Source organism: Lampetra planeri, chromosome 7 (assembly GCF_965212315.1).
Source record: "Lampetra planeri chromosome 7, kcLamPlan1.2.h2, whole genome shotgun sequence".
NCBI classification, from domain to species: domain Eukaryota; kingdom Metazoa; phylum Chordata; class Hyperoartia; order Petromyzontiformes; family Petromyzontidae; genus Lampetra; species Lampetra planeri.
Window position 1 is genome coordinate 13,280,651 of NC_136113.1, and position 16,776 is coordinate 13,297,426.

A 16,776-nucleotide genomic window follows, 5' to 3' on the forward strand; every position below is an offset into this window, starting at 1 on the left:
GGGTGAGTGGTTGGTGGGTGAGTGGTTGGTGGGTGAGTGGTTGGTGGGTGAGTGGATGGGTGGTTGGTGGGTGAGTGGTTGGTGGGTGAGTGGTTGGTGGGTGAGTGGATGGGTGGGTGAGTGGATGGGTGGGTGGGTGAGAGGATGGGTGAGTGAGTGGGTGGATGGGCGAGTGAGTGGGTGGGTAGGTGGATGGGAGAGTGGGTGGGTAGGTGGATGGGAGAGTGGGTGGGTAGGTGGATGGGTGAGTGGGTGGGTGGATGGGTGAGTGGGTGGGTGGATGGGTGAGTGGGTGGGTGGATGGGTGAGTGGATGGGTGAGTGGGTGGGTGGATGGGTGAGTGGGTGGATGGCTGGCTGCGTGGCCATTTCAGTTGCTGGATTAGTTTGCTGGGTGCGTCGGTGAGTGGGTGAATATGAGTAGAAGAACAGAATGGAATGCATAAATAACAAGTCTATTAAAGTTATATCAGAGGCAGTTTCGTGACATCTTCTTCCAGGTGCATTTTTCCTCCCGACGCAATCCATTGATGTCACACAGCACACTGCGGAAATGTCTTATTCTCGTGACAACATGACGCCGCTTTGTCGCGCAACTCTAACGCACTTGGGCAGAACGTGCAATTAAAACAGAACCCGCCATGACATCACGGTCACGCAGGGCCCGTCCCGACAGGCTCAGGCGACATCAAATCCCACTAATGCAAGGCAGCTCGTGCCCCGCCGCCCCGTACAGTAGTTAATGCAATTACTTTCACACCCCCCCCCCCCACCGGTTTGAGGGCGCTCATCATCTTACGACAGCGGAGGATCACCCACCACGGGGGTTCATTCGGCAGCGGAGGATGCGGCCCCATAACAACAGTGTCATTTGTTTAATCAGCAAGGCATCGTTAAGGATACTGCGACATCGGGAGGTTTGAGCAATTCCCTGAATGAGCGTTTGGCTTCGTGTGGAAGGTAACCGAGCATCCAATGCGCACGTGGAGATGACATTTAAGGCTCCACGAAGACATATTCAAGAATACACTGCTAATGTATGCGTGTATGGTTTATACCGCCACCTCCTGGACACCTCGCAGTCCAATTCAACAACACTTGGTATTCTCAGGCAGTATCTCATCTTTCTCTCTTAAGCAGGCTCAACCTTGCTTGGCTGTTGAGGTCCGACAAGACCGGGCACATGCCGGGTGGTTTGGTCATAGACTAATGAGCACACACACACACCACCTGTTACCATCGCCACCACAGCCTCCTCTCACATGAAACAACAAGCGCATTCAAACACTCGCGTCAAAACATGAACGCAGGAAAAACAGAGTGGATGGAACTACAATGGCTTTTGGTTTTATTGTTGCAGGCCGCTTTGGAGTCAGATAGTAATGCTTTCATCGGTAAATAATTAAAGCTATCATTATTATTATGAATATCGTTTAAATAATGTACCTCTTTGATGGATCAGTCGCTGTTATATCTTCATGAGATGTATACGAGAACACATGCTGCAAGATAAAAGCATTGAAAAAATAAACTGTGCACTTTAGAGTAAAAAATTTGGTTTATTCTGAAAATATATTATTTTAGCTATCAGGCTAGCGCTGTTTGCTTGAGGCAATAAAAACACCCGTTCCTGCTATTTCTTATTATTATTTATAGGGGGAGTGATTTCGCAGTGGTTAGTGCACTGCATTATGAACTACCTGTGTTAAATTCCCAGTCACTCGCCATGGATTTTAACCATGGCGAGTGATATCCAAAGCAGTTCCTTGGCAACTTCCATTCACCAAACTAAAATTGACCAGGGTGAAGTATGGTCAAACAGCCCCCTTGACTGACAATGGCATGGAGAAGCCTTCATCCAGCAGTGGTTTGTCAAAGAGCTATAAATAATTATTGCTTCATAATAATTTGCTGGCGCAACAAACAAAAACGTATTGGAGCATTTAGGCAGATACTCCGTCTCGGATCTTGTCGGCCAGACGATGTTTCATTAAGTCGAGTCACAGTAAGTTGTTTTTTTATTAATCCCTAAACGAGAATTCCATCACTTGCAAGCGCGTACGCGAGTTCGCGTCGTAATTTAGGGCATGCAGTAAAGGCGTATATCGACACACCTACGGTGCATTTATATGCTGATGACTGACCGAGTTCACGCAAGGCAACTGTGGACACGGCCTAACTGTTACGATCTAGGACAATTTACAATGAGTTGAAGGTTCAATTTCCATCAAAACCACGGGGAAATTGAGCATTTGATTGATGTGTGTCTGCTGCTCGAGTCATTAACGCAAATTTGTCTTAAATTTTTTTAATGGGAACGTTCACAAAATAAGCCACGCATCTGCAAAAATTTTAAATGTTGACAAACGATCGCTGAAGAGAACAAAAAACAGCCTCTTCATGTTGTTATGTTTACAGTTTCATAAGCCGCAGATTTACAAATAAAACCATTTTGGTTTAAATGTTGAAAGCGTGAGCTTTTGAAATGAAAATGACGTTTAAAAATAAAACATCCCAATATTTTTGTATGTTCAATGTACAAATAGGACCCCATATACAAATGCTAAATTAAAGTAGGGATGGAGTTGCGGCATGGTGGTCAACGCACTACGCTATGAACCTGGCAACCCGAATTCCGATTCTTGGCCACGGCTAAAACATCAAGTGGCAAGTGATCATGCGAACACCCCCCATCCTGGGTATCTCCCTCCCCCAGACTTTCACCAACCCACACTGACCAGCGTGGTACAAATATGGTCAAACTACCCCCCCCCCCGCCCACCACTGCCATTACTGACACGGGATGGGGAGGTCTTCATCAGCCAGTGGAATGACCGAGGGATGAAAGACTATGCGTTTGTAAAGTGACCAACTGCACCGAGATATGGGAAGTGTGGCAGTGACTATTATAAAGGAGCAGCGATGTGCCCACATATGCTTATGAACGCGCCGTTGTTGTTCTCCGTTCAGCAATTCTGCACGAATAAACAGCCGTGCTGACGCTTGAATAAAGGCGACGGCGAATGATTTGCCTTACAGGTCACGGCATGGCAAAGCTTCAAACAGAACACGGACTAAATGTCCGCTGGTCAGTCCAAACGCTGCTTGTTCCCGTTTCAGGATACAATATGGGGACCCGTTCACAGGCTGGTGAAACTTCCTGTTCGTCAGATTTTTTTGGTGAGAGCGTGCTTTGTCCCAGTGTCTTTTGCCGACGGCGGGGCAAATCACAAAAGCAATGCGTCTGGGACCGTTTTGGGAAAACAAGACTCTGCCCCTATTCTTTTATTACTATTATTAAAGGTGTGCCTATGACTAAAACGCCTGGAATGCGCTGGATCAAGTCAAATCTCAGAAGCTCAGTCGGCTGGAGCCTGGGTAGTGCTTGGATGGTGCGGTCACTATGCACGCCAGTTTGTTGTAGGCTGCCGCGGGGCAAAAGAGGGCGGAGGCACAGCAACACGCATTTTTGTACAGCGTTTACTAAGCTCCTTGCTTTCACTAACTCAGACCGACAAAGCATGGTGAAGTATGGTCAACTAACCCCCCCCCCCCCACGACCTGCATTGCACAAGAAGGCTGCCAACTAGCAGTGGATTGACAAAAGGGATGTACATATATCCACATTTTTACTCCATAAATTGTTGCGATTGATGACTTGAGTCTATATTATATTTGTAAAGTTGTGGTGAATGTAGCGGCCGCTAGTGGCCGCAGGGTTGATGGAAAACTGCTCAATCCAACATACACGAATAGAAAAATATTGACCGTACTCGCACAATTAGATAGGTGCATTGCGAGCTCACAAATCTATATTAATTGATCAACCGTTACTCTTATTATAACTCGCACACACAAGCGACCAATATTAACATGATCTCATCATGCGGCGATTTTCTCCCTGCACCAAAATCAATCGGAGCCCGGGAGTTTCTGTGCTGGGATCCCCACACCCACACCTCAATCAGATTTACGACTTGCAAGCCACTTACTTACAGCATGTGCAGCATATCATCATTTGCCGAACAGTTTCACAGGCCCCCACATTGAAGTGCAAGCCGCAAGGAATAAAACACACGTGTGCGCAGCACGTGTGGAGAAGCAAAATGATCCCAAATGACACTGCCAGACTTCTCACCCGCATCCATAAATGAGACCACATCACATCAGGACTCTGATCCCTCCAGTAGTTACAAACGAAATCTTTGATCAATCACACTCACCGCATTCAAGTGCAACTCCCTTGTCATCATCCATGGTTCCGCCCTTGCCTACTTTGTCTCTCTCATCTAATTCTACTCCCCTCTACGCACTCTGTGCTACAGTGACCAAGGCTTTCTATCGAAGCCCCCAGGCAACCGTGGAGCAGTGGGAGGTCGCTCATTCTCCCCTGCTGCTCTCCATGTCTGAAACTTCCATCGCCCAGCCATCCGCAATGTTAAGTCCCCTGCCCATGTGTTCGAATACAAAATAAATATGCCTACAGCTTCTGTAGATCATCCTGAAACGCGCTTTTAGACATGATAAAAATATATAAATAAACGAGATGTATTGTAAGAATGGTCTTAATGCCTGAATACTTTCACAAAATCCTGATAGAATTTCTTTATTTTACCAAGCGAACGCACTTAAGAGTCATTGCCCTCCCTCCATCAATTCATCGATTTAAATATAATCCTATTCTCATGATATATGCATTAACTTACGCGTGTAAAAACAAACTCATTGCAATCATCAATTTATCCACGTGCACGCTGGAGTGAATTTCCTTATCTTTATCGTCTCGAACTGTGGCGACTGACCTCCCCCGTGTCCTCACTAGGCCTGAAGAGACGGCACACCTTCGACAGTACGATCGGGCAGACAGCGCCAGTCCTCAAACAACCTATTGCGCTGCAGCTTTTGTGTGCATGAGCACAATCAGCCTCTTGCACAGAGGTGCACAAGTGGTCGTTTAGGCTCGGTAAAGCGTAGAGCTACCGAGACGACGCGAGATTGTATCTTGTTGCAGGCAAAGCCCCGAATTGAAAAATGCAATTCTCAATTGTGGGGTTTCATTCTCAATTTAACTTCAATTGCACCATCGGCTTCACTTAATGAGATGGACATGTTTGCTCGGAGCTCTTGCGCAGGCACGAATCACTTCCATGTTACAGAACACAGCCTACATAACATGATATAGCAGAACAACTTTGATAGCGCTTCAAGAGACCTCTTGTCCACACTAGAGGCCGCTGCACTCTTTAACATGCACAGGGTAATAGATGGAATATTAATCATTCTCCGGTGTGTGACGGTGGTCACCCAGAACAGATCATGGCACATATAACGACCCAATGCCGAATTCACAAATACGAAGGAGGCATCATTAGAGTGAAACACTCCGCTCCTCCTGATGCAATAATCTGGCTCAACCACCTCAATGTGAAATCACAGTTGTTGCTCTACATCAACATCGGCTATACAAAGAACAAGGGCAACACCAATGACGTCCACTGATTGAGATGGCGCGAGGAATGCGGTGGCCTTCAAAGAGTCATCCGCGCGCTTCCTGGTTGTCCGGATACCCGAGCCGCCACGAGGAAGTTCAACATCCCCTGCCTCCCGTCTGTTCCCGGAACTTGTTTTAGGCTCTTTTCCCCCAAATGAGTGGGGCCATTAACATAATGGACATAACATACGCAGGGATAGATGAAGATAATCCATTCCTCCGACGTCTAAAACGAATACACGTGCACCGTATAATATTTGTTTTATCGCAGATGCTGAGTGCAGAGCCAATGGCCCAAAATGCAAATCAGCCAATGACTGAGAGCACCAATGCAAGTACAAACATGTCCCTTGAATTCTGGAGTGTTATATGACCTTGAGTAAAAAGATGATGAAAAGGGAGTTGCAAAATCGAGCAGTGCGAGGAAAAAGAAGTGTTGTTGCACATTATAATGACGGCAGACCAGTGTGGAAGATTCCACTGACGCAGTTGAAGGTTCGGCGACACGCGTCTCGGTCGGCAGTTCTGGGCCAGTGGTGGAAATTCTACATTCATGTGGCGGGGAAACGGTGTTCTCCACAGGGAATCCACTGGTGGATTTTCATGAAGCCGAGGTCTCGTCAGGTGAGACTGCTTTTACTGACCTTGCTGGGATGGTGAGGAGTTGAACAACAATGTCAATGATGATGACGAGGACAATGATGACAGAAAAGAACGATGACGAGGCTGTGTCATCCCTGGCGGGGTTTTGATTGAACTCACCATCGCACAATATCGAGTCCTTCCCCCGAAGCCAGGGGTCAGCAACCTGCGGCTCCAGACGCGGCTCTTTATGGACCGCTCCGTGGCGTTATTCGCATGCATTGCGGCTCTTGATTTATTGAGGGTTTTTTTTACCGAATTCGAAAAAAATTACGTCTCTTCTTGTTTATTTTGGTTGCAGACCCCCTGGCCTAAGCGTATGAACTATGACCCAACCCGTGAAACGCAAGCACTGTATTGCGTGAAAAAAAATATCAGATTTACGCCGGACGGATATCTTAAACAGCCGCACGCTCGTAACAGCCTGCGTGTAAAATTGTCGCGAGAGGCGCTGGGAGGCGTTCTAATTGAGCAGCAAAAGCGACCGTTTGCCACGGTACTCGCAGCAGATGGCCATGCTTAGAAACACCTCATTTAACGCGGCATTACGACATCACCATTATCGGCAGCGTTCCTTTACGCAAATTCTATCTCTCTCGCGCTTAGCGTCGTGCGCACGAGCGGCATGTAATGGACCCGTCGATTAAAAATTATTCTCGTGCTCACCAAAACAATAATTTTTTTTCTGGGTACACAAGCATACCAATAATAATAATAATTATAAACTCACGTATCGAATACACATAGCTGAATAGTCAGTACAAACGAGACAGAACATATGAACCTCGAGACTCATGATACTCCAAATGAGAACAATTCATTGAATCGCCAAGAATTGCAGAGGGGGGTGAGAGGATTGAGGGGGGATAAATCTAGCATAAGAGTTATAGAGAGTGTTATTGAAAGTAGTTTGCCGCTCAAATGAGTATAGAACAGAGCTCATATCCTATTTAACAGCCCTGTGTCAGTGGCGGAGATGACACATTTCCCAAGGTGGGGAGAGAGTATCAATTGGACACTTCCCGCCAAACTTTAAATTCACAACTTTCCGATCACGAGCCGGGGGAGGGCTCTAACCACCACGCCACCTCGCTGGACAATTCTAAAGACAGTGGTAGTCCTAAATTAATGTAACAGCCCCCACCCACCCCAGCATATGTGATTACACGAAATAGCTGCACCATACTGTGAACGTAAACCGAACACCAGAACAAAACTAGATTTTCATTCATAGAGAAAACATCACAAGTAAAATAAAAAAAACACATCACAAGCACCGACATGACGCTAATGCATTTCGTTAGCTCTGTTACAATGCGGTCAAGATGCGGCATCCTTTCCCCTGCATCTCTCTCTCTCTCCCCCTCATCCCTTGCCCTTAACACCTCCACAGACGTGCCCTTTCTTGCAAGGTGCAGCTGCACTGCTCGGTGACCTCACACTCTGAACGTGACCCAGGATAAAAGCTCGCAACTCAAGGCTGCCTCCATCACGTCACCTCCAATGACCCCACTTGGTTTTTCTTATATTCCGTCGAGTGTCATTTTCTTTTTAAAGTGCACGCTTGCTCTGAGCAAGCAACACCAACACCGACACATAACAAGTAAACCCGTAAAAACAAAGTTTTTCACTATAAATCCTTTATATGCGTGGCGGCTAGAGTCTTCTCGTCCTCTGGCTTGAGATGGCTGCCACCTATGGGTCAGATGATTGTCTGCCAGTATTAAGCAATTGGTAATTAAATATTTAATTTGTTTTCCCTAAACAGTGTAAAATTTTGGGAATTTTTTTCACCAACATTAATTGTCTCGCACAACGATTCTGTGTGGAAAATGTCAGCTCGATTGGATCACGGGAAGTGGGTTAAAAAACGACCGAAAGATTTGCACGGTCGTAAGCAAGCACGCAAGCAAGCACGCAAGCAAGCAAGCGAACTTAATATAAAGGATTTTAAAAAGACAAATATCCCACGTGTAGGTGCTAAGCCTGTTGGGGCGAGTGCTGTTTGCGCGGACCTATTGAGGCAGGCACGGCGCACGTGTGTGCAGCACCATACCCTGTGTTGATGTTTACACTCACCACTATGAATAAAACTAAGAAAGGAGCAGGCACCGATTGAGATACCACTCGCCAATGGCCAATGATGTTAGCCATGACTGGGAAGCGAGCTCAGCTCACCTTGGTCAAAGTGCAGAATTGCTTTCCCTCCCCACATGGACACACACATACAAAGACACTCGCATACATACCAACTAGCAGTAGTACCCGGCGTTGCCCGGGTGAAAAATATATTTCTTAATAACCTTACATATATACACACCCTCAGCACTCACCGTCACCATTCACCCTCACCACTCTCCCTCACCACTCTCCCTCACCACTCTCCCTCACCACTCTCCCTCACCACTCATCCTCACCACTCATCCTCACCAATGACACGCTCACCAATCACCACTCACCCTCAACACTCACCCTCACCACTCACCACTCTCCCTCACCAATCACATCCTCACCAATCACACCCTCACCAATCAGCACTCACCACTCACCCTCAACACTCACCCTCACCACTCACCACTCTCCCTCACCAATCACATCCTCACCAATCACACCCTCACCAATCAGCACTCACCACTCACCCTCAACACTCACCCTCACCACTCGCCCTCACCACTCAACCTCCCCTCACCACTCACTAATCACCACTCACAATCGCCACTCACAACCGCCCTCACCATTATATTTTTGCCCCAGTCAACGCTGGATATTTCCCATTCGTAGCAGTTTATATCGACTTTAAGCAACTTATAGTAAACGGGAATCGTCCGAATCTAAAGGAATCTACAACCTTCGATTCCTTTGCGCGATTAAATTACATCTTAAATTTGCGTTAATGGAGTGAACAAAATTGTACAAATAAGGTTACATAAATGACAAACAATACAAACAAGCTGGAGCCAACAAAACAATCCATAAAAAAGTAATTATTACATCTTGACAATTCATAGAATTTTAGACTTTGTACAAAACACGCATACATGAACGCATTTGTAAACACATACACACAAAAGCCTACGCATACACCACCACAAAGATGGAGCGATGAAATCGGCTCATGCAACCAACTTGGCGAGCCATTCATCCAGCAGTGGATTGATCATGGCTGGCGATGATGCTGCGCCTCTCAGCTGTGCACGCGCGCATCTCAGGGGTGTGGGTGGCTAATAATCCCGCCCGTCTGGAATGCACGCACCCAACACACCTTCCTGCAGGGCGGGGAGGCCCTATGTCTCTAGCACAGGTGCGGCTGGTCAGGCTGGCTGGGCTGGCCAGGCTGCTTCTTACACGGTGACACATCGCGCCCCGCGGCAACAGCACCTTTGCGCGGCCTGCCGCTCCCGAATGCCAAAACAGCACCACACCCCACTAACCAGTAACCTTAGCCACATTCACCCACCGTCTGCCGCCTTTACCCACCTTCACCCGCCGCGTGCCACCTTCATCTCACGTTTCCCCCAACCCTAGCAGCTACTTTCCTCGAGGAGCAGAATTTGCGGCAAACGAGTTCATCAAATTGTTGCAGCAAACACACCACCCATGCTGTCATATTTACATATACAGTTGTATGTATAAACAGTTGTGCATGTGTGTATACACGCAAGCATTTATACACATATATGCAAACGTATATGCATATACATCATACTGCTCCCTACAAACATACAAACACACACTTGTAAACAAATATTCCCCGTTCAGCCGTTCACAGACTGTTGAGATACATATTAATCGTAAGCACCGATTTTGGTTGGAGTGGCACAAGGTGGACCTTGTAGCAGGCATCACCTCTGGCAGCCTTTGTCTCCCCATTGCTGATTTTACAGACTGCAGCAGGTACTCCAATAAAGCCGAGTCGATCCAGCGGAGGCCCACGAAAGGTTCTGATATCAACTCAGCACTGATATTAGCCATGGCAGGGAATTCAACTCGGGTCACCGGGTTCGTGGTGCAGCGCGCTTACCACTGTGGCACCATACACCTATGATTAGCACGGTTGGCTACGTACGGTGCGAAAGAAGTTCGAGATACATACGTACACAGCAACATATGCAGATACACACTGCAGCAGGAACACAGTCGATACACACGGCAGCTACACACAAAACGGGCACACAAAGCAGCGTATGCACACCCACACAACAGTGGTCCTTCAAATAACACAAGATAAGCAACGCTTGCCTTCACAGGCGAGCAATGCGGTTCGTCCTCTGAGCTTCGTAAAGAATATAATGACAGCTGCTGCTGATGCAAGGGCCCTGTGCAGAGGACGGTGGCTCTGTGGGTGTTTCCTTGACGGATCCTGCGGGCGCCTGCTGAGGAGCATTTGCGTCTCTCGCACAAAAATGTCGTGGTCACACGGGCGCAAATTGGTCCATCAACATTCATGACGTAGCGTGCACACAGGCGCAGAAACAGCCGCGAATGGAACACCGACTTACCAAACATAGACGCACATAATCGTGTACAGTATAACAAGACACATGCGAGTGACCGCGACGGCATGCAAACAGATGGGAACACAGACAATGATATCCGCATATTCAAGGTTTAACTATATTATCGATGAATGTTTACTTCACAGGCCTGGGCAGTGCACCCAAATACAGCGCTGAATTACATCATTGGAAAGTGACATGACAATAAAGCGTTAGAGAAAAGCCAATAAATATGATGTTCTCCCAGCACACACAAACACACACGTGATGGGATCAAAAGACACCGGCATACTTACATACCGACATATAAATATAAAAGCCTTAGCGTAGACATGTGCAGCCATTATCAATTCACTGCTGGATGAGGGCTTCCCTACACCGTGCTGGTTGGTGAAGGTGGGGAGCATAGAAGTACAGCACAAGAATGTATTTTTCTGCACTGCCCTCTATTTACCCACCATTTAGCCCCTCAGAACAGTAACTAAACTATTTTAATTTACCAGGAAAAGCCCACTGAGCTCTTAGCAATTTTTCAGGTGACACTGGGCATACATGATAGCTCAGCAAAGTGGCTTACACCATCATACGTAGGAATTTATAGTCGCCAAATAATCAAATCGCAATTTTCTGAATATGGAGGTCAAAAGCGGAGTACCCAGAGAAAAATCCATGCAACCACGTGGAGGTCATTTAAACTCCATACATGTAGAGGTGTCGTTTGGGATGGAACCCACGACCTCCCGCGCACCAGGCGAGGTAGAAAGTCTTGACACCGCAGCACCCTTAACAACCTGTTATGTATTGTGATCACCCATCCAAGGATTATCCAGGCTCAACTCTGCCTAACTTCAGAATTCTGTCAAGATCATACGCATTCTGAGGCTTAATTTGGTCAAAGACAACATTAACATACAAAACTGAAAAAAAACGCAAACACACCAAAGACAAAAATCCTCCATATAGCCGGCACGTCACACAATGGGGTGGGTGGCCAACACCACGCCCGGTCGCCTTTGTCTCCCTAGTGGCGATGTTTACACACCACACCAGGTACTCACTTGAGGCTGAGTCGATCTAGGAGAGGCCCAGTTCAAATACTCGTCACTGTTGTTGGCCGTGAGAGGGAATCGACCTCGAGACACCGGGTTCATAGCGCAGCGTAGCACTAACCCCTACACTACCGGCTCCCCACTCATATACAAACACACGCATACCAAAACTGAAGCAGCAATTTGGATGCGTATATATACATACACACGTATGTGCAGTCACTTGCATGCACAGAGATAAACACAGGCATTCATATACACATACGTACATACCAACATACTGTTGTGACCACGCTGATAAATGGAAACAGCTGTTAACACAGAAGCTGGCATACACAGACACTGTACAAGTGTAATCATGAATCTTGATTTATCCACAGCTGGATGAAAGCCTTACCAAGCTGTCGCTATCTCTCTCACAGTCATTGACAATGCAACAATTAATCTCGCTCTACGCATACGCCGATCCTCATCGCTCATCCTCGCGGTGCATGCTTCAGCAAAATTCCTTCCTTCGGCTGCTCCTGTTGCTAGTGTCGACCACTAGCCATCAACCGTTCTAACCACGTGTCCGACCCAAGCACATTTGCTTTTCTCACAGCAAAATTCTATGACTGTGACTTGCGTTTGCTCTCGAATCCATGTGTTCCTATTCACGTCTCTCGCCGTACAAAACATCCATAGCAATGGACACATATAGAGACAAACACAATGACAAATACATACACACATATACGTGGAAATCAATACGAACATTGGTACGTACAGATATAAATACACTGACAAAGCAACAAAAGTAACCCCAGCCACCATTCGTCACAAAGTAACGGTGATGTCACCGCGGTGATCGTGTCAACACCGAGGTGGAGGCACTCTGAGGCCACGTGAAGTTGTGGAAGGCTGTCAGAGGGTTAACGGGCAGACCCCAGGTGTTACGGCTTAACTGAGATGATGGACAGATGCGTCACCTGTGCTCCCTACTGTGCCAAGTGACATATGCTACACAGACACACACCTACAAACCAACACAAAGACAAAGATCCCCCGTATAACCTGAGCAGACTATAAGGGCAAATGCTGTAGGCGAGCACATTTGAAGGCCGGCACGTCACACGAGGGGGTGGGTGGCCAGCACCATGCCCGGCCGCCTTTGTCTCCCCAGTGGCAACTCGTTCACATACGTGGTGCATACACGCAACAGCTCATGCCACGGATCTCATCCCTCACCTCTGGGATGAGCTGTAACGCCACAGATTTTTGGGTATGGACCCTGTACACACACACACCACACGGGCACTGCCATACACACAGACACACATACCACCGGGCACACATAACATGTGCAAGTAACGCAATCACACACAGATGTGAACAATGATGACGAAGTCAAAGATCCCCCGTATAGCCTATACCCACAGGCCGTGGGGACAAGTGGTGTTAGCGATCACTCGTGAAGGCCGGTTGAGCACACCTGGGGTTTTCTGGCCAGAACCACGCACGGTCGTCTTCTATCTCCCTCGTGGCGATGTTTAACAACGAACGCACCAGGTACTAATTCGTGGCCAAGTCGACCTAAGGGAGGCCCAGGACTAGTTTAGATAATCGTCACGGGTGCCAGCGACTACACGACCGCTCCCCCTTACAATGACACACAAAGTGACAAGCACCAAAGTGAATACACCCCACGCACAATGTAATTTAAACACCCACAGATAAACAAACAGTACACAATCAAGCCAACACAAACAACTCATAGTAACACCTACAGATACGGACAAAGGTCTCCCCCCCCCCCGTGTATCCTTTAACAGACTGCTGGGGCAAATTCAAGAACCTTTAAAGGAATAACCTTTTAAATGACGGTACAGTGCACCAATAGGTCAGCACCACCCCTGGCCGCCTTTGTCTCCCCAGTGCTGCTGTCCAGCCACGGGGCCAGGTAATAATTTCCAGTGCAACCACAGCGCTTGTGCCAGGCTAGGTGCACTTTGAGACCATGTGCCAGTGTCAACAGATCGCCGGCAGACGGGGGGGGGGGGGGGTCAGTCATAGTGCACACACGCCAGTACAGTGACATGCGTAAATATAACCACGTACAAATACAAAGACACACGAGTTACTTCAAAGGATGAAAATCCAACATCTAGACAATCTAGAGACACGCCGTGCCCCCATTAAATCAGAAGCGACGCATGTCCACTGACATCCGGAGCTTGCTGTAATTGCACTTTAAAATTACTAACGCGGTCCCGGGAGATCTTGCAGTGGACTACCGAGGATGAGGGAGGAGGATGAGGATCCTCCCCAGCACATGGGGCCCTCTTTCTCCGCCCCAGCGGACGCCAAGTCACGATCCTTAATTGCCCTGATTAATCGTCACATCATTAACTAAGACGGCGGTCCCCTTTGCCGGAGGCGGTAGCGTTGAGTTGTAATGGCAGGGTGGTGGCGTAGAGGGAGAGAGATCACAGAAGCTAACAACATCGATCCATTGCCAAGAACCATGGACACGACCATCGCAGCCACAATGTACCGCCGTGATTCATGCTGTGGGAGGGATGCTGAGATTTGCGGTGAATTCGAGATGTGTATGATGAAAAATAGGTTATTTTCCATGTTTTTTATCATCACGATCAACAATGTTTTGTTTTTTACCAGATCTTAACCATTTGCAACACCGTGATCATCAACATCAACATCGGCCACAAGCTGCCTGCTAGTAAATCAGTCCGCGAACCTCACCTCTCGCTCCAGGTAATCCTGACGACTCCCCCCAACCCCATCAACCTCCACCATCTCCATGTGCCTCAATCGTCTCCAAACTCCACCGTATCCCTATCTCACCTCTTCTTCCATCGTCGCATCCTCCTACAACGCCACCTCCTCTATTACCCCCCACCCTCCAACCATCTGCATCTACCGCAAGAGCTACTCCCACCACCCCCCTCTCCCACCTCGTCTTTCTCCAAGTTGTTCTGCCACTTCCACCACCTCCTCCAACATCCTTCCAACAACTCCACCCTCTTCCCCAAACCCCCCTCCACCACCACCTCCTCCTCACGCTTCCCTCATTTCTCAGCTTCTGCCGTCACTTTGACTCCTCTGCCTCCAACCACCACCACCACCACCACCTCCTGCCTCCATCACCACATGCAACATCCACCTCCTCCGTCACCCCTCTCCATGCCCCCCTCCCGTCACCTCGTCAGGTCGTCTCGAACCCCGCGGCGCCCTCCACCGTCGCTCCCTCTCCAAACGCCGCGGGGCGAACGCTGCCGCCGGGGTTTTGTCGCTCCGCGTCTCCTCTCCCTCGCCGCCGCCTTCGCCTCGTCCTCCTGCTCGTCGTCCTCCTCCTCACGTCACCTCGTCGTCGCACAGGCAGCGAGGGCGGCTTCAATCGCTCGCGAGAGTCGCACCGCGGCTCATGTCACGACCACCAGCACCAGCACCGCCGCCAAACACCACCACCACCTCCTACTCGTTCCACGCCCTCCGCCCGGCGTCGTGACGTCATCGCGTCGGTCAGGCGCGTCGCGAAAGTGACGTCACCACGCACGGTAGAAGAGAGCGGGGCGGGGGCGGGGCTATCGATGTTGACGTCATCGCGTCAGAGTTGCGACGGGTTTCGATTCTCCAATCGACGGCGTCGATTTTTTAAAGCTTTAGACGCGGACGCGTAGAATCGCGCACGTTATAATCGATTAGCTGTATCGTGGACGATTCTTATACGGTTCGAATCACAACACAGCGTCGGGTTTACCCCTGCAGCTGTTCGCATCGGCGCAACGACAGCAAAATCAATAATCGATTTCTCACCGAAATCCACGGATCACGAATCGATATTTTCTTCGGCACTTGGGAAGCAGTTACGATCGCTCGTTGCTGCAGGCTTTTCAATGAACCCGTCCACACGCGAGGCGATGCGCATCGTTAAGTAATCGATTACTTGGCCACCGCACACTCCCACGGGCTTTTGCTCGGTTACCCGAAGGAGATTTTCAAAATTTGGAGAAAATCGATCCTGGAGGCTGCCGTGACGTCACCGCGCACCGATCGAGCGCATTACATCATCCGCTAAAGCGCAGCCGCCGCGTGTGACGTCATCGCGTTTTTACGCACTGCGGATGACGACATCACGCCGACGCGGCTCCGACATTACGTCATGTCTATTTATAGAACACAGCGAGGCGTGGGTCGCTTGGAGCAGCCGCGGTGTGGTGCAGCGTTGTTGTCGGCTTGGAGAAAAGTTAATGACGGAGAGAAAATTAACAATTACGTTTAAACTAAATTGTGTTTTTGTTGTTCTTGGTTCTTTCGGTAAAGTCACGTAGAAGGGAAATACAAAAATAATAAAAATATAGAACAATAAAAATTATCACGACGTTTCGACTGCAACACAAGCATCATCAGGTGTGAAATCCACAGCAAGAAAATGTAAAAAACCGCCACTTTTTTCAAATTTTCTTGCTGTGGATTTCACACCTGATGATGATTGCTTGTGTTGCAGTCGAAACGTCGTGACAATTGTTATTGTTTTATATTTGTATTATGTTATTATTTCCCTTCTACGTGATTTTACCGAAAGAACCAAGAATATGAATCCCTGCAGTCAGGAAAGCTTTGAATCAAAATTGTGTTTTTGTTGTATTTTACCACGTGAGGCCCACGTAGCTATAATGCAAATGACAGCTCAGCGAAGTGGTTCATCATCGTGTGGACATTTAGAGCAAGACAAAATGCTCTCGCTAATGCGAGATGTTCATTCTAAATGTGGAGAGAGGGGGGGTAAAAAAAACCAGAGGACCCCGATAAAAATCCACGCGACCAAGGGGAGAGATCGTGACAACATGCCGACTCCAAGCACACAACAGGGGGGGGGGGGGTCAAGGTCAGGGTCGAACCCACGACCTCCTTGCATACCTGGCAATGGAGTTAACATTCGTCACCGCGGCGCTCAGGGCGACAGAGAACACGAGGCGGAGCTCGCCGATACATCCACACGACTGATCAATGCCACCACGAGATGCGGTGGCATCGGTGCAGACAAATCTATCGCTGTGCTGCAGTTTTTATGCAACCCACAAGCGGCAAATTCACCA

General features: G+C 48.3%; 1 protein-coding gene across 5 annotated transcripts in view; it reads right to left on the reverse strand.

Annotated features, from left to right (window-relative positions):
* Positions 1–15,178, reverse strand: part of LOC144720001 (kinesin light chain 1-like) — a 55,570-nt gene extending 40,392 nt beyond the window's left edge. For 2 of the 5 annotated variants that reach the window (XM_078596409.1, XM_078596411.1), the window contains exon 1: positions 14,879–15,178. The gene's annotated coding sequence lies outside the window, so the exon portion shown is untranslated. Of the gene's footprint in view, positions 1–12,904; positions 13,506–14,878 lie in introns of those variants that run through there. The other 3 variants (XM_078596407.1, XM_078596410.1, XM_078596408.1) reach the window with 2 other exon arrangements.
* Positions 15,179–16,776: the final 1,598 nt, after the last annotated feature.